General features: G+C 41.4%; 1 pseudogene; it reads right to left on the bottom strand.

Annotated features, from left to right (window-relative positions):
• Nucleotides 1–378: 378 nt before the first annotated feature.
• The window catches only part of LOC119315216, an 86,825-nt pseudogene continuing 61,349 nt past the window's right edge, over nt 379–25,854 (bottom strand).

The raw sequence follows: 25,854 nt of genomic DNA, 5'->3' as shown, positions 1-25,854 counted from the left end.
TTATACGAATGGTTGGATCCTTTGTATTCATAGGTCCATCTAAAGCCTTGATTATATACAAGTCCCATACCAGGATTTTACTATTGCTAGAGGAGTAGTATTGACTTAGATATTTCCTGCAATAAATAGAGAGTTAGATCTCTTGTTGATTGTATTAGTATTCTTAACATTTTCCATTTGGGCATTTTTAATTTTTGCAAGGGTAATTTGGTCTAATCTCGAGTCGAAGGGCTTGGACAAATTGCGTCCGCCCACCAAGGCGGTGCCACATATAAACACAAGTACACATGAAGTTTCTTAGATGAAATATATTTCAAGAGAACCATAAAGCCTACCAACTTGAGTACTTTATTAGACACTGATGCCTCATGTGGGGACTTAAACTATTGGCACCAGAAAGTCCAACATCACAAAGCCAAAAGAAGCTAATGTTACTGTGAATGGTATAAGCCAAAAGAGGCCAATAGTTGCGATGATCACATATTCCGGAGTCGATGACCCGAATTCCATAATTTCTTGCTCATACCTCTTGGATTCATCTTCACTGCTTACCTTTGGTGTAACCGCAAATGTCATCTTTGATAGCCCTAGTAGCTTCCGAACAATGTCAATGGCTCCAAAGAGAAACGAGGTTATTCTCTTAACCAACCACATCCTTTGTCCGTTCCACCATCCTTTCAATGTGCTTCCACATGATAATGCCTCATATAGGCTGTACATGTTCTTCACACAGAAGGCATATATGAAGGGTGCGATCCATGGACTCGTAATCTGAAGGACACGTAAATACTGCATTAGTTTTAATAGAAAACACATGCAACCAAGGTGACGCTTTGCTCATATTATGAATCATTACCTTGGGGAAAAGGGGGATGCCTTTGAGGAGGGATAGTGAAGGGATGATAACATAATACAGGGTAGGGAGTGAATTGGGTGCCCATAGCCCATAGATGCAGTAGCTCATTTGATGTCTTAACTTGGTTTTTCCATGCCCAAACAAGAAGGGGCAGTATTTTGATAGAAAGATTGAGAAACTACCCTCACTCCATCTCTTGTGTTGCAATAGTGTCTGAGCAAGTGTCGTTGGACCTAGACCCGTAAACGCTGGTCTTGTAGGATTCTTGTAGACTGACTCCCATCCTCTGCAATGTATCACCAATCCAGTGATTACATCCTCCATGGGGCAATTATATTTCAACCCAATCTCATCTCCCCATTGCGTGTCATGTTCAGATGTGCAGGTTGCTAAAGACTTTGCTTTCTCTTCAATCTCATCTATGCTAGTATCTTGTATTCTGCCCTTGATCCCTCCGTTCCAGTCTTCTTGATATTCTTTGGTGAACCTCCTACCACAAAGGATCTCCCTTCTGTGGAAACATCCAGTGCCAACATACAGAGGTCCACCCAAACTGTCCATACCACCCATCTCCACCTCTAAATTGAGTAGCTATGTTAGTGGAAATATTATGGAGAACATGACAATGGTACTCAAGTTACAGTTTAATGATGCTGACTTCATTGATGACATGGAGAGAGTTACCATATATATTTGGTCATGTTGTCATAGTTCTGAGGATACTGCACAAATCCGAGCTTGTGACCCATTTCTTCGTCAAGGAAAAAGCACAATGCATCTCTGACCGTATTGTTGTTGCTGGAATACGTATTACAGTCCACATTCATGATGACAGGGTTGTTGCTTATCACTGATGATACCCTTTTATCTGCGTTTCGATGGAAAAAATTAACACATTTTAGTTAAGTCCATTATGACGAAGGTATTACAACCATTCATGGTATAAATTGCTCATCTAATTGGATGATAACATTGTACCATATGGACAAGACTGGATACCATACAGACAAGACTGGTAGTTAGTACTTGGTAGTACTAGTGTCTAGCATTCATGAATGAGTTTTTGTCTATATGTAAAACCAAGATACTCATATATTCACCACACTTTTTCACAAAAAGTCCGTAAAAGTGGAGGTTCTTACATTTCCTCAACTCTCATACTCCCAAATACTACCTCCGTAACTAAATATAAGACGTTTTTGCAGTTTAATTTAAACTGCAAAAACGTCTTATATTTAGGTAGGGGGTAGTACTTGGGAAAATTCTATTGTGGACTGTTGATACAATGCTGGAAAATTGAATTATCAGGGTGTCAACTTTATGCTACAATTTTCTCAAAGGAAAGAAAGTACACCATAACATTTTGGTTACTCTTGTCCAGCAATACTGTTTATCAAAGACTTCAAGGTTGTGAATTAGAGTATGGTGCAAATATTATGTTCGTCAAGAATGGTCAGTACAAGATAATGAGCTTAATAATTATAATTATGAAGTTCACAATAAACGGTCACTTAGTGTTACGGGTCAAGATTTGTGAGTGTACCAGAGCATTCATTGCCCAGCTTTGAAGGTATGGTGATGTTGAGGCCTCCTCTCACATGCCATGTAAACAAGGGTTGGAAGCACATTTCCTTCACTATCAACTGCCTTTTGGTCTTTGCCATCTATCAGAATCTAACAAGAGAAACAACTTTAGAACCTCGAACACCCCCCAATACCTATAAGTTATTTACTCCAAAATGCTGGAAACCTTTACTCCAATTGGGGTACGAAATCTACCTGCACAATTGACTGGTGATTTTTTGAGGTGATTTCTGGATTTCATTCATAAAATCCTTTATGATTTGCTCTGATCTTGCCAGGAATTTTGCATGGTATGACAGCCGTATCTATGCGCTCAGTCATTTCATCATACGTGTCCTGCTTAAAATAAATGAAATAGTTTCATTAGTTGCCACGACAAATGTTGAGCACTAATATTAGTAATATATTGATTTTGTCACGTCTGTGGGTGTGTCAATTCATTCCCTGTTAAATAGTCATTTGGCATGTGTTTCAGAAAAACAAAAGAAAGAAGACGTTTGTAATATCGGCTTACCTTGATAAATGACTATTGTCCTCGTGCCATCTCTGGCTGTGGCAACAGGGGCGGACTCTGGGTGTGTCGTGGATTGTGACCTGACCCCCGCCAACAAGCGTGGCTCCAACAGTGCGGGGCGTCAGGCAAAGAAGACAGTGGGCAGAAAGCCGGCCAATAAGCAGGTGGCAGTAGAGGCGGGGGAGACGGGAGCGGCGGCAACCATAGGTGGCGAATTAGGGGCGGCGCTGGGTGCGGCAGAAGTGGGCACCAAGGCCAGGCGTTCCAAGGCGACTCCTGTTGCACAGCGGGCGCCCAGCGCACGAGCCAAGGCCAAGCTTGGGGAGCTGACCTCGCTGGAGAGCGCCAAACTTCGGCTTGCTGACAAGAATTTGGAGGCTGCAGGTAATTCCTTACCATCTTACCGCATTCTGAATGCTTTTTCGGATGAACATCTTGCGAACATCTTAGACGATAGTGGAGTTGCGATTAGTGCTCCGTGTAGTGAGATCATCTCGCTGGTGCACACGCCGGAGGAAGCGCAGGCCATGCTCGCGGCTGGGGTCGCACGCTGTGCTGACTCAATCTACTTGCCATCATGCCGGTAGAGGCTGGCTGCGAGGCAGGGCCCAATGAGGGGACAGAGGCGAGGGATGCCTCTGACCTACCTTCTTCCAGCTGGATCCCGGCGCGGAAGCGAGTGGCGAAGGCGGTGACATCCAGGGGGTGCGTCTGCGTAATTGAATCATATAAATGCGTTATCTATTTTGGAACATCCGTGGGTGTGGCCACGGTGGGAGACGTACACAGCTCAAGGAATATATTTCCAAGGAGAGGATCGACGTAGTTGCGCTTCAGGAATGATTAAATATGACTTCTCGTATCGTGAGCTCCTTTCTTTCGACCCGCTGCAACGTTTCTCTTGGCACTGGGTGCCCTCATTGGGGCACTTGGGTGGCATTCTTATGGGTTGTAACCTTGATATTTGTGATGTATTGCAATGGGATGTAGGTGTATTTTTTTCTTGCGGCTACCGTGCGTCATCGTGTCACGGGCCTCTCGTGGGTTGTTGTGTGCGTATACAGACCTGCAGACCATTCGCATTCATCAGATTTTTTAATGGATTTAACCAACTTGGTAGGGGGCAAACGATCAATAAATTTGTCACTTGTGGTGGGTGGTGACTTCAATCTAATCCGTTCGGGGGCGGACAAAAGCAACACCAACATTGATTGGACTGGGGTGTCCATGTTCAATGGTGCCATTGCGGCAATGGCTTTGCGTGAGGCGGCTCGGACCGGTGCGATATTTACGTGGACTAACAAACAAACGCGGCCGGTTTGGAGTGTGTTAGATAGGGTTTTCTTTACTCCCGAATGGGAGGTTCTATTTCCCTTATGCACACTAGTTGCCGAAACACGTATCGGCTCGGACCATGTCCCGTTGATATTCTCCTCCGGGGAGGAATTCATTAGGCGTAGCCCACGGTTCTACTTCGAAACGGCATGGTTTGAGTCCGAGGGGTTTGCTCAGATGGTTGCGGATCATTGGTCTACGATCTGCACCCAGCTTGGGCCACAACGCGGACCAGCTGAGTTCTGGATCACGGCGGCTAGCAAACTCTGGGCTTTCCTTCGTGGGTGGGGGGCTAACCATGGCAGTGAGACTAAGAAAGAGCGGGCTAACATTGTTGAGGCAATAGCCGCGATGGACTAGGAGGTTGATCAGCGGCCCTTCTCGGAGGGGGAATGGGCCGCTCGTTACGACCTAGAACGCAAAGTATTAGCCATCCTCCGAGCTGAAGAGGAGTATTGGCGTCGTAGGGGCGGTATCAAGTGGGTCACCAAAGGAGACGCTAACACTGGTTATTTACATGCCTACGCTAATGGTAGGAAACGTAAAAGTACGATCCTTCGGTTACAATCTGATCAAGGTCTCTTAGTTACCAACGATCGCATTGTCGCCCACATTTATGAGTTTTTCATCGGTCTTTTGGGGACGGCCGAGGAAAAGGCTCTTTGCCTCCGTGATGACCTTTGGGACCCATCCGAACGTGTCACTCAGGAGGAGAACGACGGGCTCGTTCTCTCATTCCTCCCGGAGGAAATTGATCGAGCTTTACACGATATGAAAACGGACACGACTCCTGGTCCGGACGGGTGGCCAGTAGAGTTTTTGAAAAAGTTCTGACCTAACCTTAAACACATTTTGTATGGTATAGTGAATGGGTTCGCGTTAGGTACTGTTGACCTGGCTAGATTAAACTACGGGGCCATCAGCTTGATCCCCAAAGTTAAAGGGGCTGACAACATTAAACTCTTCAGACCAATCACCCTGATAAATGTCCCGTTCAAGATCTGTGCGAAAGCTTACGCCTCTCGCCTGGCGCCCGTAGCTCAACGGCTGATTAGCCCTAGTCAGACAGGTTTTCTGAAGTACCGTAACATCCTAGAAGGACCTTTAGCGCTTCTGGAAATCGTTCACGAGCTTAAACGTACCAAGTCGCGTGGCGTCCTTCTTAAGTTAGATTTCGAAAAGGCCTACGATCGCATGAACTGGGAGTTCGTGCGAGAGGTCCTCATCAAAAAGGGTTTTGAGGGGGGTTTTGTTCACCGTATCATGCACCTCGTGAGCAGTGGGCACACGGCGGTGACCATCAATGGTGAGATAGGCAATTTCTTCCGCAACAAGTGTGGCCTCAGGCAGGGGGACCCGAGCTCGCCTTTGATATTTAATTTTGTTGCGGATGTGCTTGCGGCGATGATTAGCAAGCCAAGAGATGCGGGGCACATCAAAGGGCTAATCTCTCATCTTATTCCAGGCGGTGTGACACATCTACAATACGCAGATGACACGATGTTGTTATTCGAGCCGGATGACCATAACATTGCCTCGGTTAAGTTACTGTTGATCCCTTTTGCAATTTTGTCGGGCCTTCAGATTAATTTTCTCAAAAGAGAAATGATCACCATAGGGATGGAGGAGCACGAAAGTAGGAGGGTCGCAAACTTGCTCAATTGCAAGATTGGCAAGTTCTCGATCAAGTATCTTGGACTGCCGATAACGCACAAGAGCCTGACTATAGCTGAATGGGCGCCACTATATGGCAAAGTGGTGAATCGGGTTAGTCCTTGGAGAGGAAGGTTTATGTCCTCGACCGCTAGGTTAATTTTGACCAACTCTAGCTTATCCTCTCTTCCTCTCTCTACAATGGGCATGTTCCTCCTGGCCAATGGAGTGCATGCTAAACTTGACACGCCGCGCGCCCGGTTCTTTTGGGAAGGAACTGGGACGAAACGCAAATATCACTTGTTAAAGTGGGCGGCGGTCTGCAGGCCGAAGAAGTTCGGTGGTTTGGGGATCACGAATTCGAAACTGATGAACGTTGCCCTGCTAACCAAGTGGTGGTGGCGGCTAGCCCAAAACGAGAAGGGTCTCTGGGCGGACATTCTTTGGGCAAAATACTTCCCGGATGGCAACCTGTTTAAGGCCAAGGCCAAGGGATTGACCTTTTTGAATGGCATTCAAGCGATGAGACATGCCTTTACGGTTGGGGCCCAATTCTCTGTCAACAACAGAGCGTCCGCGCGATTTTGGCTGGACAGCTAGAGGGGACAATCCCCGTTGTGGCAATCTCACCCGAAGCTGTATCAGCTGGCCATAGACACAAACATTTTGGTCGCTGATGCACTTAGAGTGCACCCTCCGGTGATTTCCTTTTTTAGGCTGTTGGAGATGGGAGAGGCGGCTGCCTGGAATGCATTAGTTGCTGAGCTCAAGGGGAGGACTCTCAACGAGGATAATGACGAGATCTCGTGGAAGCTGACGGCCTCTCAGAAATTCTCGGTCAAATCCTTATACGAGAAGCTCACGGAGGGGAATGAGTTGGACATGGCTAAGGGGCTGTGGAAGGCTGGCATTCCCCTCAAGATTAAGATCTTTATGTGGCAAATGTTCCGTAATCACCTCCCTACATCGAATAACGTGGCCAAGCGCAACGGACCGGTGAATGAGACATGCACCATCTGTGGGCTGGGGGAGGATGCTAATCACGTCTTCTTCAGATGTTGTCTCGCTAGATTTGCGTGGAGTGCAGCCAAAGAGGCTTTTAGCCAGAACTGGAATCCGCAAACTAGCAACGACCTTCTTACCATACTAACCGCGCAGAGGGGTACGAATGCTCGGGTGGTGTGGCGGTGTGTAGGGGCGATGCTTTGGTCAATGTGGACCTGCGGAACAAAATTACTATCGAACACATGTTCCCTGCTCACCCCGCTGAGATTCTTTTCAAATGTCATACTTTCTTACAGGCTTGTGCGCCATTGGGGAAGCATCATGACGAGGGATGCATGATCGAGACTTTGGAGAAGATCAAGTGGTGCATGACGAGATCAAGATCACCAGCGCTGCAAGCTTAACTCTTTTGCGTTCTATTTATCTAGTTGCAAACTAAGCTATGTTATATCTTCGCCCGTGTGAATTGTTAGCTTTATCATTGTCGGGACTGCGAGCCCGCTGAACTTATGTTAGTTTGGTTGTAAGGTTGAACTGATGTGGATGCTGCCTTGTGGCTTTATTAATTTAAAGCCGGATGCGCCGTGCGTCTACGTTCCAAAAAAATGACTTCTTTTTTTAGAAAAGGAGGATGTACCCCCGGCCTCTGCATCTGGACGATGCATGCAGCCATATTGTTAATTATTCACAAAGACCATACAAGGTGATACATCAATAAGGCTGAAGCCACCATCCTGACAACACCGTTGCTACTCCTATCTCCTTGATGAAGGCGTGTTGAATGTTCGGGCCTAATACCAAATAGACATTGCACTAAAGCCTAACATCTAAAGCCGGGTCTCCCCGCCAAGCCACTACCTAGATTGGGTCCCACACCGGTCAGGCACACTCCCACTGAGCACCGCACGCTGCAAGGGCTGTCACCTCCATCATCCCTCAATCCATCCTCAGAGCAAAACTGTAACACCCCGATAATCATGCTACAGTAGCCTCCCGCTAATGACTGCCAAGTCATCCCAATTATTTTGTTAATCATCACTTTGTTCCAAATCAAACCCAAATTCAAATTTAAATTGCAAGACAAAATTTTATTTCTTCAAACAGTAAAACAAAAATGTTCATTGTGTTGAAAATATTCAATAAGAAATTGTGGTGAATTAACCAACCTCATTTGAATTATTAAAATGCCCTTAACAAATTAATAAGTGGTGCAACAGCACATAACCCGGCCATTTTGAATTCTAAAAATAATTATGCTTTTCCAAATATTCTACACACTTGTGTGTGGCTCAATAATATTGCCCTGGATTTTTGTGTGAAGTTTCACATTTGACTAAATTCATTTGGTCACTCAATTAAAATGAAGAGTAGTAAACAAATAAAGAAAAACAGAAAAGACTAGCTAAAGGAAAATAGAAAAGAGGAGGACCTACTCTACTGGAAGATTTGGCCCATCTAGCACCATAGCAGGCCCAGCCCATGCAGGCCTCTGTTGGGCCTCCAAGTGTAGAGGTTTGTAGGACAGTAGCAAATTTCCCTCAAGTGGGTGACCTAAGGTTTATCAATCCGTAGGAGGCGTAGGATGAAGATGGTCTCTCTTAAGCAACCCTGCAACCAAATAACAAAGAGTATCTTGTGTCCCCAATACACCCAATACAATGGTAAATTGTATAGGTGCACTAGTTCAGCGAAGATATGGTGATACAAGTGGTATATGGATGGTAGATAATAGTTTTTGTAATCTGAAAATATAAAAACAGCAAGGTAACTAATGATAAAAGTGAGCATAGACGGTATTGCAATGCTAGGAAACAAGGCCTAGGGTTCATACTTTCACTAGTGCAAGTTCTCTCAACAATAATAACATAATTGGATCACATAACTATCCCTCAACATGCAACAAAGAGTCACTCCAAAGTCACTAATAGCAGAGAACGAACAAAGAGATTATGGTAGGGTACCAAACCATCTCAAATTTATTCTTTCCAATCAATCTGTTGGGCTATTCCTATAAGTGTCACAAACAGCCCTAGAGTTCGTACTAGAATAACACCTTAAGACACAAATCAACCAAAACCCTAATGTCACCTAGATACTCCAATGTCACCTCAAGTATCCGTGGGTATGATTATACGATATGCATCACACAATCTCAGATTCATCTATTCAACCAACACATAGAACCTCAAAGAGTGCCCCAAAGTTTCTACCGGAGAATCACGACAAAAACGTGTGCCAACCCCTATGCATAGGTTCATGGGTGGAACCCGCAAGTTGATCACCAAAACATACATCAAGTGAATCACGCGGTATCCGATTGTCACCACAGATACGCACAGCAAGACATACATCAAGTGTTCTCAAATCTTTAAAGACTCAATCCGATAAGATAACTTCAAAGGGAAAACTCAATCCATTACAAGAGAGTAGAGGGGGGAGAAAACATCATAAGATCCAACTATAATAGCAAAGCTCGCGATACATCAAGATCGTATCACGTCAAGAACACGAGAGAGAGAGAGATCAAACACATAGCTACTGGTACATACCCTCAGCCCCGAGGGGGAACTACTCCCTCCTCGTCATGGAGAGCACCGGGATGATGAAGATGGCCACCGGAGTGGGATTGCCCCCTCCGGTAGGGTGCCAGAATGGGTCTAGATTGGGTTTCGGTGGCTCCGGAGGCTTCTGCCGGTGGAACTCCCGATCTATTATGCTCTCCGATTGTTTTAGGGTATATGGATATATATAGGCGGAAGAGATATGTCAGGGGAGCCACGAGGGGCTCACGAGGGTGGAGGGCGTGCCCCCTACCTCGTGGCTTCCTCGTTGCTTCCCTTTCATACACTCCAAGTCTTCTGGGTTGCTTCCGATCCAAAAATAAGTTCTGTGAAATTTCAGGTCAATTGGACTCCGTTTGATTTTCCTTTTCTGCGATACTCTAAAACAAGGAAAAAACAGAAACTGTCACTAGGCTCTAGGTTAATAGGTTAGTCCCAAAAATCATATAAAATAGCACCTAAATACATATAAAACATCCAAGGTTGATAATATAATAGCATGGAACAATCAAAAATTATATATACGTTGGAGACGTATCAGCATCCCCAAGCTTAATTCCTGCTCGTCCTCGAGTAGCTAAATGATAAAAACAGAATTTTTGATGTGGAATGCTACCTAACATATTTCTCTAAGTAATTCTCTTCATTTTGGCATAAATGTTCAGATCCATAAGATTCAAGACAAAAGTTTAATATTGACATAGAAACAATAATACTTCAAGCATACTAACTAAGCAATCATGTCTTCTCAAAATAACATGACCAAAGAAAGTTCATCCCTACAAAATCATTTAGTTTGTTCATGCTCCATTTTCGTCACACAAGAATGCTCTCATCATGCACAACCCCTATGACAAGCCAAGCAATTGTTTTATACTTTAGTAATCTCAAACTCATAAACCTTCACGCAATACATGAGCGCGAGCCATGGACATAGCACTATGGGTGGAATAGAATATGATGATGGGGGTTATGTGGAGAAGACAAAAAAGGAGAAAGTCTCACATCAACGAGGCTAATAAATGGGCTAGGGAGATGCCCATCAATTGATGTCAATGCAAGGAGTAGGGATTGCCATGCAATGGATGCACTAGAGCTATAAATGTATGAAAGCTCAACAAAAGAAACTAAGTGGGTGTGCATCCAACTTGCTTGCTCACGAAGACCTAGGGCACTTGAGGAGGCCCATTGTTGGAATATACAAGCCAAGTTCTATAATGAAAGATTCCCACTAGTAAATGAAAGTAACAAAGCAAGAGACTCTCTATCATAAAGATCATGGTGCTACTTTAAAGCACAAGTGTGGAAAAAGGATAGTAGCATTGTCCCTTATATATATATGGCCTTTCTTTTTTTCATTTGGCCTTTCTCTTTTTTTTGGCTTTTTTTGGGGACAATGCTCTATTAATGATGATCATCACACTTCTATTTATTTACAACTCGATACTAGAACAAAGTATGACTCTATATGAATGCCTCCGGCGGCGTACCGGGATTGCGATGAATCAAGTGTGACATGTATGAAAAAATATGAATGGTGGCTTTGCCACAAATACGATGTCAACTACATGATCATGCAAAGCAATATGACAATGATGATGCGTGTCATAATGAACGGAACAGTGGAAAGTTGCATGGCAATATATCTCGGAATGGCTATGGAAATGTCATAATAGGTAGGTATGGTGACTGTTTTGAGGAAGATATAAGGAGGTTTATGTGTGACAGAGCGTATCGTATCACGGGGTTTGGATGCACCGGCGAAGTTTGCACCAACTCTCAATGTGAGAAAGGGCAATGCACGATACCGAAGAGGCTAGCAATGATGGAAGGGTGAGAGTGCGTATAATCCATGGACTCAACATTAGTCATAAAGAACTCACATCCTTATTGCAAAATTCTACAAGTCATCAAAAATCAAGCATTACGCGCATGCTCCTAGGGGGATAGATTGGTAGGAAAAGACCATTGCTCGTCCTCGACTGCCACTCATAAGGAAGACAATCAAATAACACCTCATGTTTCAAATATTTTACACAATGTTTACCATACGTGCATGCTACGAGACTTGCAAACCTCAACACAAGCATTTCTCAAATTTACAACTACTCAACTAGCACGACTTTGATATTATTACCTCCATATCTCAATACAATCATCAAGTATCAAACTTCTCTTAGTATTCAATGCACTCTATATGAAAGTTTTTATTAATCTTGAATACCTAGCATATTAGGATTATTTAAGCAAATTACCATGCTATTTAAGACTCTGAAAATAATCTAAGTGAAGCATGAGAGTTCATCTATTTCTTCAAAATAAAACTACCACCATGCTCTAAAAGATATAATTGAAGTACTAGAGCAAACAACAAACTACTCCGAAAGATATAAGTGAAGATCAATGAGTAGTTGAATAATTATGCAACTATATGAAGACTCTCTAACATTTAAGAATTTCAGATCTTGGTATTTAATTGAAACAGCAAGCAAAACAAAAGAAAATAAAATGACGCTCCAATCAAAACACATATCATGTGGCGAATAAAAATATAGCTCCAATTAAAGTTACCGGTGAACGAAGTCGAAAGAGGGGATGCCTTCCAGGGCATCCCCAAGATTAGGCTCTTGGTTGTCCTTGAATATTACCTTGGGGTGCCTTGGACATCCCCAAGCTTAGGCTCTTTCCACTCCTTATTCCATAGTCCATCGAATCTTTACCCAAAACTTGAAAAGTTCACAACACAAAACTTAACAGAAAACTCGTAAGCTCCGTTAGTATAAGAAAGAAATCACCGTCATAAGTTACTGTAATGAACTCATTCTAAATTCATATTGGTGTAATATCTACTGTATTCCAACTTCTCTATGGTTCATACCCTCCGATACTACTCATAGATTCATCAAAATAAGCAAACAACACGATGAAAACAGAATCTGTCAAAAACAGAACAGTCTGTAGTAATCTGAATCAAACATATACTTCTGGAACTCATAAAATTCCCAAATAAATTTCTGGACGTGAGTAATTTATCTATTAATCGTCTTCAAGAATAATTAACTAATTATTACTCTCCAAATAAAAATGGCAGCAATTCTCGTGAGCGCTAAAGTTTCTGTTTTTTACAGCAAGATCAACAAGACTTTCCCCAAGTCTTCCCAATGGTTTTACTTGGCACAAACACTAATTAAAACATAAAAACTCAATCATAACAGAGGCTAGATAAATTATTTATTACTAAACAGGAGCAAAAAGCAAGTAACGAAAATAAAGTTGGGTTGCCTCCCAACAAGCGCTATCGTTTAACGCCCCTAGCTAGGCATGATGATTTCAATGATGCTCACATAAAGGATAAGAATTGAAACAAAAAGAGAGCATCATTAAGAATATGACTAGCACATTTAAGTCTAACCCACTTCCTATGCATAGGTATTTTGTGAGCAAACAACTTATGGGAACAATAATCATCTAGCATAGGAAGGCAAAACAAGCATAACTTCAAAACTTTAAGCACATAGAGAGGAAACTTGATATTATTGCAATTCCTACAAGCATATGTTCCTCCCTCATAATAATTTTCAGTAGCATCATGAATGAATTCAAAAATATAACCAACACCTAAAACATTCTTTTCTGGATCTACAAGCATAGAAATTTTATTGATCTCCACATAAGCAAAATTCTTCTCATTCAGAATAGTGGGAGTATCATAAGAGACTTGAATACTATAAATTATTTCCACATCAAAAGATTTATGTTCAAAGAAAGGGTACTCATAGTCATGACAAGTTTTATAAATATAATCATCACTACTCTTTATAGCATCAGTTTCATCACAATAATCATCATAAGTAGCAACTTCGTTCTCATCATAATCAATTGAAACCTCTTCTGAAATAGTGGATACATCACTAAATAAAGTCATGACCTCTCCAAATCCACTTTCATAAATATAATCATCATAAATAGGAGGCGTGCTTTCATCATAATGAATTTTCTCATCAAAACTTGGGGGACAAAAAATATCATCTTCATCAAACATTACTTCCCCAAGCTTGTGGCTTTGCATATCATTAGCATCATGGATATTCAAGGAATTCATACTAACAACATTGCAATCATGCTCATCATTCAAATATTTAGTGCAAACCATTTTAATGCATTCTTCTTCTAACACTTTGGCACAATTTTCCTTTCCATCATACTCACGAAAGATATTAAAAAGATGATGCGTATGAGGCAAACTTAATCCCATTTTTTGTAATTTTCTTTTATAAACTAAACTAGTGATAAAACAAGAAACTAAAAGACTCGATTGCAAGATCTAAAGATATACCTTCAAGCACTCACCTCCTTGGCAATGGCACCAGAAAAGAGCTTGATGTCTACTACACAACCTTCTTCTTGTAGACGTTGTTGGGCCTCCAAGTGCAGAGATTTGTAGGACAGTAGCAAATTTCCCTCAAGTGGATGACCTAAGGTTTATCAATCCGTAGGAGGCGTAGGATGAAGATGGTCTCTCTCAAGCAACCCTGCAACCAAATAACAAAGAGTCTCTTGTGTCCCCAACACACCCAATACAATGGTAAATTGTATAGGTGCACTAGTTCGGCGAAGAGATGGTGATACAAGTGGTATATGGATGGTAGATAATAGTTTTTGTAATCTGAAAATATAAAAACAGCAAGGTAACTAATGATAAAAGTGAGAGTAAACGGTATTTCAATGCTAGGAAACAAGGCCTAGGGTTCATACTTTCACTAGTGCAAGTTCTCTCAACAATAATAACATAATTGGATCACATAACTATCCCTCAACATGCAACAAAGAGTCACTCCAAAGTCACTAATAGGGGAGAACGAACGAAGAGATTATGGCAGGGTACGAAACCACCTCAAAGTTATTCTTTCCAATCAATCCGTTGGGCTATTCCTATAAGTGTCACAAATAGCCCTAGAGTTCGTACTAGAATAACACCTTAAGACACAAATCAACCAAAACCCTAATGTCACCTAGATACTCCAATGTCACCTCAAGTATCTGTGGGTATGATTATACGATATGCATCACACAATCTCAGATTCATCTATTCAACCAACACATAGAACCTCAAAGAGTGCCCCAAAGTTTCTACCAGAGAATCACGACGAAAATGTGTGCCAACCCCAATGCATAGGTTCATGGGCGGAACCCGCAAGTTGATCACCAGAACATACATCAAGTGAATCACGTGGTATACCATTGTCACCACAGATACGCACGTCAAGACATACATCAAGTGTTCTCAAATCTTTAAAGACTCAATCCGATAAGATAACTTCAAAGGAAAAACTCAATCCATTACAAGATAGTAGAGGGGGAGAAGAAACATCATAGGATCCAACTATAATAGCAAAGCTCATGATACATCAAGATCGTACCACCTCAAGAACACGAGAGAGAGATCAAACACATAGCTACTGGTACATACCCTCAGCCCCGAGGGAGAACTACTCCCTCCTCGTCATGAAGAGCACCGGGATGATGAAGATGGACACCAGAGAGGGGTTTCCCCCTTCGGCAGGGTGCCGGAACGGGTCTAGATTGGCTTTCGGTGGCTACGAAGGCTTCTGGCGGCAGAACTCCCGATCTATTGTGCTCCCCGATCGTTTTAGTGTATATGGAGATATATAGGTGGAAGAAGTACGTCAGGGGGGCCACGAGGGTGGAGGGCGCGCCCAGGGGGGTGTGCGCGCCCCCTGCCTCGTGGCTTCCTTGTTTCTTCCCTTACGTGGACTCCAAGTCTCCCGGGTTGCTTTCCTTCCAAAAATAAGTTCCGTGAAGTTTCAGGTCAATTGGACTCCGTTTGATTTTCCTTTTCTGCGATACTCTAAAACAAGGAAAAAACAGAAACTGACACTGGGCTCTAGGTTAATAGGTTAGTCCCGAAAATCATATAAAATAGCATATAAATGCATATAAAACATTCAAGATTGATAATATAATAGCATGGAACAATCAAAAATTATATATACGTTGGAGACGTATCAACCATCGAGCTGAACGTGTGCTTAACTCGGAGGTGCCGTACGTTTGGTACTTGATCGGTCGGATCATGAAGACGTACGACTACATCAACCGCGTTGTGCTAACGCTTCCGCTTTCGGTCTACGAGGGTACGTGGACAACACTCTCCCCTCTCGTTGCTATGCATCGCCATAATCCTGTGTGTGCGTAGAATTTTTTTGAAATTACTACGTTCCCCAACAGTGGCATCCGATCCTGGTTTTATGCGTAGATGTTATATGCACGAGTAGAACACAAGTGAGTTGTGGGCGATATAAGTCATACTGCTTACCAGCAATGTCATACTTTGGTTCGGCGGTATTGTTGGATGAAGCGGCCTGGACCGACATTACGCGTACGCTTACGCGAGGCTGGTTCTAGCGACGTGCTTTGCACACAGGTGGCTGGCGGGTGTCAGTTTCTCCAACTTTAGTTGAACCAAGTGTGGCTATGCCCGGTCCTTGAGAAGGTTAAAGCATCACTAACTTGACAAACTATCGTTGTGGTTTTGATGCGTAGGTAAGAACGGTTCTTGCTCAGCCCATAGCAGCCACGTAAAACTTGCAACAACAAAGTAGAGGACATCTAACTTGTTTTTGCAGGGCATGTTATGATGTGATATGGTCAAGGCATGATGCTATATTTTATTGTATGAGATGATCATGTTTTGCAACCGAGTTATCGGCAACTGGCAGGAGCCATATGGTTGTCGCTTTATTGTATGCAATGCAATCGTCCTGTAATGCTTTACTTTATCACTAAGCAGTAGCGATAGTCGTGGAAGCATAAGTTGGCGAGACGACAACGATGCTACGATGGAGATCAAAGTGTTGCGCCGGTGACAATGGTGATCATAACGGTGCTTCGGAGATGAAGATCACAAGCACAAGATGATGATGGCCATATCATATCACTTATGTTGATTGCATGTGATGTTTATCTGTTATGCATCTTATCTTGCTTTGATTGACGGTAGCATTATAAGATGATCTCTCACTAAATTATCAAGGTATAACTGTTCTCCCTAAGTATGCACCGTTGCAGAAGTTCTTCGTGTTGAGACACCACATGATGATCGGGTGTGATAGGCTCTCGTTCAAATACAACGGGTGCAAAACAGTTGCACACGCGGAATACTCAGGTTAAACTTGACGAGCCTAGCATATGCAGATATGGCCTCGGAACACTGGAGACCGAAAGGTCGAGTGTGAATCATATAGTAGATATGATCAACATAGTGATGTTCACCATTGAAAACTACTCTATCTCACGTGATGATCGGACATGGTTTAGTTGATTTGGATCACGTGATCACTTAGAGGATTAGACGGATGTCTATCTAAGTGGGAGTTCTTAAGTAATATGATTAATTGAACTTTAATTTATCATGAACTTAGTCCTGGTAGTATTAGCATATCTATGTTGTAGATCAATAGCTCGCGTTTACCTCCCCTGTTTTATTTTTGATACGTTCCTAGAGAAAACTAAGTTGAAAGATGTTAGTAGCAAGGATGCGGATTGGATCCGTGATCTGAGGTTTATCCTCACTGCTACACAGGAGAATTATGTCCTTGATGCACCGCTATGTGACAGACCTATTGCAGGAGCAGATACAGACGTTATGAACGTTTGGCTAGCAGATACAGACGTTTTGAACGTCATGGACCATATGAGATGCTCCAGGAGTTGAAGTTAATATTTCAAGCAAATACCCGAGTTGAGAGATATGAAGTCTCCAACAAGTTCGATAGCTAAAAGATGGAGGAGAATAGCTCAAGCAGTGAGCATGTGCTCAGATTGTCTAGGTACTACAATCGCTTGAATCAAGTGGGAGTTAATCTTCCAGATAAGATAGTGATTGACAGAATTCTCTAGTCACCATCACCAAGTTAGTAGAACTTCGTGATGAACTATAGTATGCAAGGGACAATAAAAATGATTCCTGAGCTTTTCATGATGATGAAATCGATGAAGGTAGAAATCAAGAAAAAGAATCAAGTGTTGATGATTAACAAGACCACTAGTTTCAAGAAAAGGGCAAAGGGAAGAAGGGGAACTTAAAAAAGAACGACAAGCAAGTTGCTGCTCCCGTGAAGAATCCCAAAGCTAGACCCAAGCCTGAAAATGAGTGCTTCTACTGCAAAGGAAATGGTCACTGGAAGCAGAACTGCTCCAAATATTTGGCGGATAAGAAGGATGGCAAAGTGAACAAAGGTATATTTTATATACATGTTATTGATGTGTACTTTACTAGTGTTTATAGAAACCCCTCAGTATTTGATACTAGTTCAGTTGCTAATATTAGTAACTCAAAACAGAAGTTGCAGAATGAATAGAGACTAGTTAAGGGTGAAGTGACGATGTGTGTTGGAAGTGGTTCCAAGATTGATATGATCATCATTGCACACTCCCTATACTTTCGGGATTAGTGTTGAACCTAAATAAATGTTATTTGGTGTTTGCATTGAGCATGAATATGATTCGATCATGTTTATTGCAATACGGTTATTCATTTAAATCAAAGAATAATTGTTGTTCTATTTACATGAATAAAACCTTCTATGGTCATACACTCAATATAAATAGTTTATTGAATCTCGATCGTAGTGATACACATATTCATAAAATTGAAGCCAAAAGATGCAAAGTTAATAATGATAGTGCAACTTAATTGTGGCACCGCCGTTTCGGTCATATTGGTGTAAAGCGCATGAAGAAACTCCATGCTGATGGGATTTTGGAATCACTTGATTATGAATCACTTGATGCTTGCGAACCATGCCTTATGGGCAATATGACTAAGACTCTGTTCTCCGGAACAATGGAGCGAACAACTGACTTATTGGAAATAATACATACTGATGTATCTGATCCGATGAGTGTTGAGGCTCGCGGCGGGTATCGTTATTTTCTGACCTTCATAGATGATTTGAGGAGATATGGGTATATCTACTTGATGAAACATAAGTCTGAAACATTTGAAAAGTTCATATAATTTCAGAGTGAATTGCAAAATCATCGTAACAAGAAAATAAAGTTTCTACGATCTGGTCGTGGAGAAGAATATTTGAGTTATGAGTTTGGTGTACATTTGAAACAATGCGGAATAGTTTCGCAACTCACGCCACCTGGAACACCACCGCATAATGGTGTGTCTGAACATCGTAACCGTACTTTATTAGATATGGTGCAATCTATGATGTCTCTTATCGATTTACCACTATCGTTTTGGGGTTATGCATTAGAGACAGCTGCATTCACGTTAAATAGGGCACCATCTAAATACGTTGAGACGACACCATATGAACTATGGTTTGGCAAGAAACCAAAGTTGTCGTTTCTTAAAGTTTGGGGTTGCGATGCTTATGTGAAAAAGTTTCATCAGATAAGCTCAAACCCAAATCAGAAAAATGTGTCTTCATAGGATACCCAAAGGAGACAGTTGGTTACACCTTCTATAACAGATCCGAAGGCAAGACATTCATTGCTAAGAATGGACCCTTTCTAGAGAAGGAGTTTCTCTCGAAAGAAGTGAGTGGGAAGAAAGTAGAGCTTGATGAGGTAACTGTACCTGCTCCCTTATTGGAAAGTAGTTCATCACAGAAATCTGTTCCTCTGACTCCTACACCAATTAGTGAGGAAGCTAATGATGATGATCATGTAACTTCAGATCAAGTTACTACCGAACATCGTAAGCCAAGCAGAGTAAGATCCACACCAGAGTGGTACGGTAATCTTGTTCTGGAGGTCATGTTACTTGACCATGACAAACCTACGAACTATGAGGAAGCGATGAGGAGCCCAGATTCCGCAAAATGGCTTGAGGCCATGAAATATGAGATGGGATCCATGTATGAGAACAAAGTGTGGACTTTGGTTGACTTGCCCAATGATCGGCAAGTCATAGAAAATAAATGGATCTTCAAGAGGAAGACGGACGCTAATAGTAGTGTTACGATCTACAAAGCTAGACTTGACGAAAAAGGTTTTGACAAAGTTCAAGGTGTTGACTACGATGAGATTTTCTCACTCGTAGCGATGCTTAAGTCTGTCCGAATCATGTTAACAATTTGTCACATTTTATGAAATCTGGCAAATGGATGTCAAAACTACATTCCTTAATGGATTTCTTAAAGAAGAGTTGTATATGATACAACCAGAAGGTTTTGTCGATCCTAAAGGTGCTAACAAAAAGTACAAGCTCCAGCGATCCATCTATGGACAGGTGCAAGCATCTTGGAGTTGGAATATACGCTTTGATGAGTTGATCAAAGCATATAGTTTTATACAGACTTGCGGTGAAGCCTGTATTTACAAGAAAGTGAGTGGGAGCACTACAGCATTTCTGATAAATATATGTGAATGACATATTGTTGATCGGAAATAATGTAGAATTTTCTGGAAAGCATAAAGGAGTATTTGAAAGGAGTTTTTCAAAGAAAGACCTCAATGAAGATGCTTACATATTGAGCATCAAGATCTATAGAGATAGATCAAGACGCTTGATAAGTTTTTTCAATGAATACATACCTTAACAAGATTTTGAAGTAGTTCAAAATGGAACAGTCAAAGAAAGAGTTCTTGCGTGTGTTACAAGGTGTGAAATTGAGTAAGACTCAAAGCCCGACCACGACAGAAGATAGAAAGAGAATGAAAGTCATTCCCTATGCCTCAGCCATAGGTTCTATAAAGTATGCCATGCTGTGTACCAGATATATTGTATACCCTACACCGAGTTTGGCAAGGGAGTACAATAGTGATCTAGGAGTAGATCACTGAACAGCGGTCAAAATTATCCTTAGTAGAATAAGGATATGTTTCTCGATTATGGAGGTGACAAAAGGTTCGCCGTAAAGGGTTACGATACGTCTCCGTCGTATCTATAATTTTTGATTGTTCCATGCCAATATTCTACAACTTTCATGTACTTTTAGCAACTTTTTATACTATTTTTGGGACTAACATATTGATCCAGTGCCCAGTGCCAGTTCCTGTTTGTTGCATGTTTTTTGTTTCACAGAATATCCATATCAAACGGAGTCCAAACGGGATAAAAACTGACGGAGATTTTTTTTGGAATATTTATGATCTTTGGGAAGAAAAATCCATGCAAGACGATGCCCGAGGGGGCCACGAGGCAGGGGGCGCGCCCCTGACCCTCGTGGCCACCCCGTAAGGCGGTTGATGCCCTTGTTTCGCCGCAAGAAAGCTAATATCCGGATAGAGATCGTGTTAAAATTTCAGCCCGATCGGAGTTACGGATCTTCGGGAATATAAGAAACGGTGAAAGGGAAGAATCTGAGAACGCGGAAACAGAGAGAGACAGAGAGACAGATCCAATCTCGGAGGGGCTCTCACCCCTCCATGCCATGGAGACCAAGAACAAGAGGGGAAACCCTTCTCCCATCTAAGGAGGAGGTTAAGGAAGAAGAAGAAGGAGGGGGCTCTTTCCCCCTCACTTCCGGTGGCACCGGAGTGCCACCGGGGGCCATCATCATCACCGCAATCTTCACCAACAACTTCACCGCCATCATCACCAACTCTTCCCCCCTCTATGCAGCGGTGTAACCTCTCTCTTACCCGCTGTAATCTCTACTTAAACATGGTGCTCAACGCTATATATTATTTCCCAATGATGTATGGCTATCCTATGATGTTTGAGTAGATCCGTTCTGTCCTATGGGCTATTTGATGATGAAGATTGGTTTGAGTTGCATGTTTTATTATTGGGGCTGTCCTATGGTGCTCTCCGTATCGCGCAAGCGTGAGGGATCCCCGTTGTAGGGTGTTGCAATACGTTCATGATTCGCTTATAGTGGGTTGCGTGAGTGACTGAAACACAAACCCGAGTAAGGGGGTTGTTGCGTATGGGATAAAGAGGACTTGATGCTTTAATGCTATGGTTGGGTTTTACCTTAATGATCTTTAGTAGTTGCGGATGCTTGCTAGAGTTCCAATCATAAGTGCATATGATCCAAGTAGAGAAAGTATGTTAGCTTATGCCTCTCCCTCATATAAAATTGCAATAGTGATTACCGGTCTAGTTATCAATTGCCTAGGGACAAATAACTTTCTCGTAACAAAAAGCTCTTTACTAAAACTAACTTAGTTGTGTCTTTACCTAAACAGCCCCTACCCTTTATTTACGTGCTCTTTATATTCTTGCAAACCTATCCAAAAACACCTACAAAGTACTTCTAGTTTCATACTTGTTTTAGGTAAAGCGAACGTTAAGCATGCGTAGAGTTGTATCGATGGTCGATAGAACTTGAGGGAATATTTGTTCTACCTTTAGCTCCTCATTGGGTTCGACACTCTTACTTATCGAAAGAGGCTACAATTGATCCCCTATACTTGTGGGTTATCAAGACCTTTTTCTGGCGCCGTTGCCGGGGAGCAATAGCGTGGGGTGAATATTCTCGTGTGTGCTTGCTTGCTTTATCACTAAGTAATTTTTATTTGCTGTTCTTAGTTGTTTTCTATCTTTAGTTATGGGTAGGAAACGCAAAATACCAAAAAAAATTTGTTGTACCTACTGAACCAATGGTTGAAGAACCACTCAAAATATACCACACTCCTGAAGCTTATTACTTGGATCATCTTCAATCCCTATGTGCTCGTGCTGAAACCCTAACTAGCTTAGTTGAGGGAAAATATTTAGATGAGCATTCTTGTTATGTGCGACACCGTATATCTGAAAAAGGGAAACTTTTACTGGGTCAAATTCATCGTTTGCAATGCTATGCTTGGAATTTATGTGAAATATATGATTTCACTTGTTGTTCTGAAAACCCTAAGAAACAAATTGTATCTTCGTATGCTAAGGGTGTTTATAATTACTATGATGTTCAACAAATTGAATAATTTGTTGCTTTTAAGGGTGCTTATGAAATTGCTTCTTTGATTGAAAAGTATGATGCTACTCTTTACAAATCTGAAAATTTTGCCATACTTAAATATTGCTATGATAATTATGCTTCCAATGCCTATGTTGAACCATATATTGAGGACTACTCCGATGTCCCAGAAGAGATTAATATTTTGCAGGAATCTATGGAAGAAGAAATTGATGAAACTGTGAGCTCCTTGGATGAAAAAGATGATGAGGAGAGCGAAGAACAAAAGGAGGAAGAGCGGATTAGCCACCCGTGCCCACCTTCTAATGAGAGTAACTCCTCCAACTCATACATTGTTTAATTTCCTTTCGTGCTTACCGAAGGATGATTGCTATGATGATTGTTATGATCCTGTTGATTCTCTTGAAATATCCCTTTTTGATGATGCTTGCTATGCTTGTGGCCAAGATGCGAATATGAATTATTCTTATGGAGATGAACTTGCTATAGTTCCTTATGTTAAACATGAAATTGTTGCTATTGCACCCACACATGATAGTCCTATTATCTTTTTGAATTCTCCCGACTACACTATATCGGAGAAGTTTGCACTTATTAAGAATTATATTGATGGGTTGCATTTTACCGTTACACATGATGATTTTGATGAATATAATATGCATGTGCTTGCTGCTCCTACTTGCCATTATTATGAGATAGGAACTATATCTCCACCTCTCTATGTTTCCCACATGATAAAATTGCAAGAAATTGTTTATACGATGCATTGGCCTTTACTATGTGTGCATGAATTGTTCTTTTATGACATGCTAATGCATAGGAAGAGAGTTAGACTTCATTGTTACATGATATATGTTACTTTGTGCTCACTACTAAATTACAAATCACTGTTAATTAAAATTGGCTTTGATATACCTTGGGATCCGGGTGGATCCATTACTTGAGCACTATATGCCTAGCTTAATGGCTTTAAAGAAAGCGCTGCCACGGAGACAACCCGGAAGTTTTAGAGAGTCATTTATTTCTGTTGAGTGCTTTCTTATAGTTTAGAAACAACAAAAATAAAGAGGGGAACCCAAAACTTTTTCAAAAAGGAAAGTGAAAGTGAGAAAGGCAAGCATTGTTGAAGTGGGAGAGCTCCTTGAACTTTGTTCATGCTCACGACAACTTTGTAAATCTTGATTACAGAAACTTTTCAACAAAAATAATTATCCCCTTGTATAATTCCATTGTATTATAAAAATAATGTGCCAAGGTTTGCCTTTAGGATGTTTGCTTTGCTTGTTGGTTTGTACGGTGCAGGACAGAAACTTTGTCTGTAGTGCGCGATTTTACATTTTTAGCTGGAACGTCAAATGGTTCTGATTCATTTTGTACTGTATTTATATACAATTTTTCTATTTTTACTAATTTTGGAAGAATTTTTCAAGTATCAGAAGTATGGTGAATGTTCAGATTATTACAGACTGTTCTGTTTTAGACAGATTCTGTTTTTGATGCATAATTTGCTTGTTTTGATGAAACTATAGATTCATATCAGTGGATTAAGCAATGAAAAAGTTATACTACAGTAGACACAATGAAAAAACAAAATATGAATTGGTTTGTAACAGTACTTAGAGTAGTGATTTGCTTTATTATACTAATGGATCTTACCGAGTTTTCTGTTGAAGTTTTGTGTGGATGAAGTGTTCGATGATCGAGAAGGTCTCGATGTGAGAAGAAGGAAGAGAGGCAAGAGCTCAAGCTTGGGGATGCCCGAGGCACCCCAAGTAAATATTCAAGGAGACTCAAGCGTCTAAGCTTGGGGATGCCCCGGAAGGCATCCCCTCTTTCTTCAACAAGTATCGGTATGTTTTCGGATTCGTTTCATTCATGCGATATGTGCAATCTTGGAGCGTCTTTTGCATTTAGTTTTCATATTTATTTTATGCACCATGCTAGTTTGAGATAGTCCTTGGTTGATTTATAGAATGCTCTATGCACTTCACTTATATCTTTTGAGTATGGCTTTATAGAATGCTTCATGTGCTTCACTTATATCATTTGAAGTTTGGATTGCTTGTTTCTCTTTACATAGAAAACCACCATTTGTAGAATGCTCTTTTGCTTCACTTATATTTGTTAGAGCGTGGTCATATCTTTTGTAGAAAGAATTAAACTCTCTTGCTTCAATTATATCTATTTAGAGAGATGACAGGAATTGGTCATTCACATGGTTAGTCATAAAATCCTACATAAAACTTGTAGATCACTGAATATGATATGTTTGATTCCTTGCAATAGTTTTGCGATATAAATATGGTGATATTAGAGTCATGCTAGTGGGTAGTTGTGGATTGTAGAAATACTTGTGTTGAGGTTTGTGATTCCCGTAGCATGCACGTATGGTAAACCGTTATGTAACGAAGTTGGAGCATGAGGTGTTTATTGATTGTCTTCCTTATGAGTGGCGGTCGGGGATGAGCGATGGTCTTTTCCTACCAATCTATCCCCCTAGGAGCATGCGCATAGTACTTTGTTTCTATGACTAATAGATTTTTGCAATAAGTATGTGAGTTCTTTATGACTAATGTTGAGTCCATGGATTATACACACACTCACGCTTCCATCATTGCTAGCCTCTTCGGTACCGTGCATTGCCCTTTCTCACCTTGAGAGTTGGTGCAAACTTCGCCGGTGCATCCAAACCCCGTGATATGATACGCTCTGTCACACATAAACCTCCTTATATCTTCCTCAAAACAGCCACCATACCTACCTATCATGGCATCTCCATAGCCATTCCGAGTATATTGCCATGCAATTTCCATCATCATCATATACATGACTTGAGCATTTATTGTCATATTGCTTTGCATGATCGTAAGATAGCTAGCATGATGTTTTCATGGCTTGTCCGTTTTTGATGTCATTGCTACGCTAGATCATTGCACATCCCGGTACACCGCCGGAGGCATTCATATAGAGTCATATCTTTGTTCTAGATATCGAGTTGTAATATTGAGTTGTAAGTAAATAAAAGTGTGATGATCATCATTATTAGACCATTGCCCCAGTGAGGAAAGGATGATGGATACTATGATTCCCCCACAAGTCGGGATGAGACTCCGGATGAAAAAAAAGAGAAAAAAGAGAAAGGCCAAAAAAAGAGAAGGCCCAAAAAATATAAAAAAATGAGAGAAAAAGAGAGAAGGGGCAATGTTACTATCCTTTTACCACACTTGTGCTTCAAAGTAGCACCATGTTCTTCATATAGAGACTCTCTTGAGTTATCACTTTCATATACTAGTGGGATTTTTCATTATAGAACTTGGCTTGTATATTCTGATGATGGGCTTCCTCAAATGCCCGAGGTCTTCATGAGCAAGCAAGTTGGATGCACACCCACTTAGTTTTCAGTCTGAGATTTCATACACTTATAGCTCTTAGTGCATCCATTGC

The sequence above is a fragment of the Triticum dicoccoides genome, chromosome 6A (assembly GCF_002162155.2).
Source record: "Triticum dicoccoides isolate Atlit2015 ecotype Zavitan chromosome 6A, WEW_v2.0, whole genome shotgun sequence".
NCBI lineage: Eukaryota > Viridiplantae > Streptophyta > Magnoliopsida > Poales > Poaceae > Triticum > Triticum dicoccoides.
The sequence above is the reverse complement of the archived record's forward strand: the minus strand, read 5'-3'. Positions and strand labels throughout refer to the sequence as shown.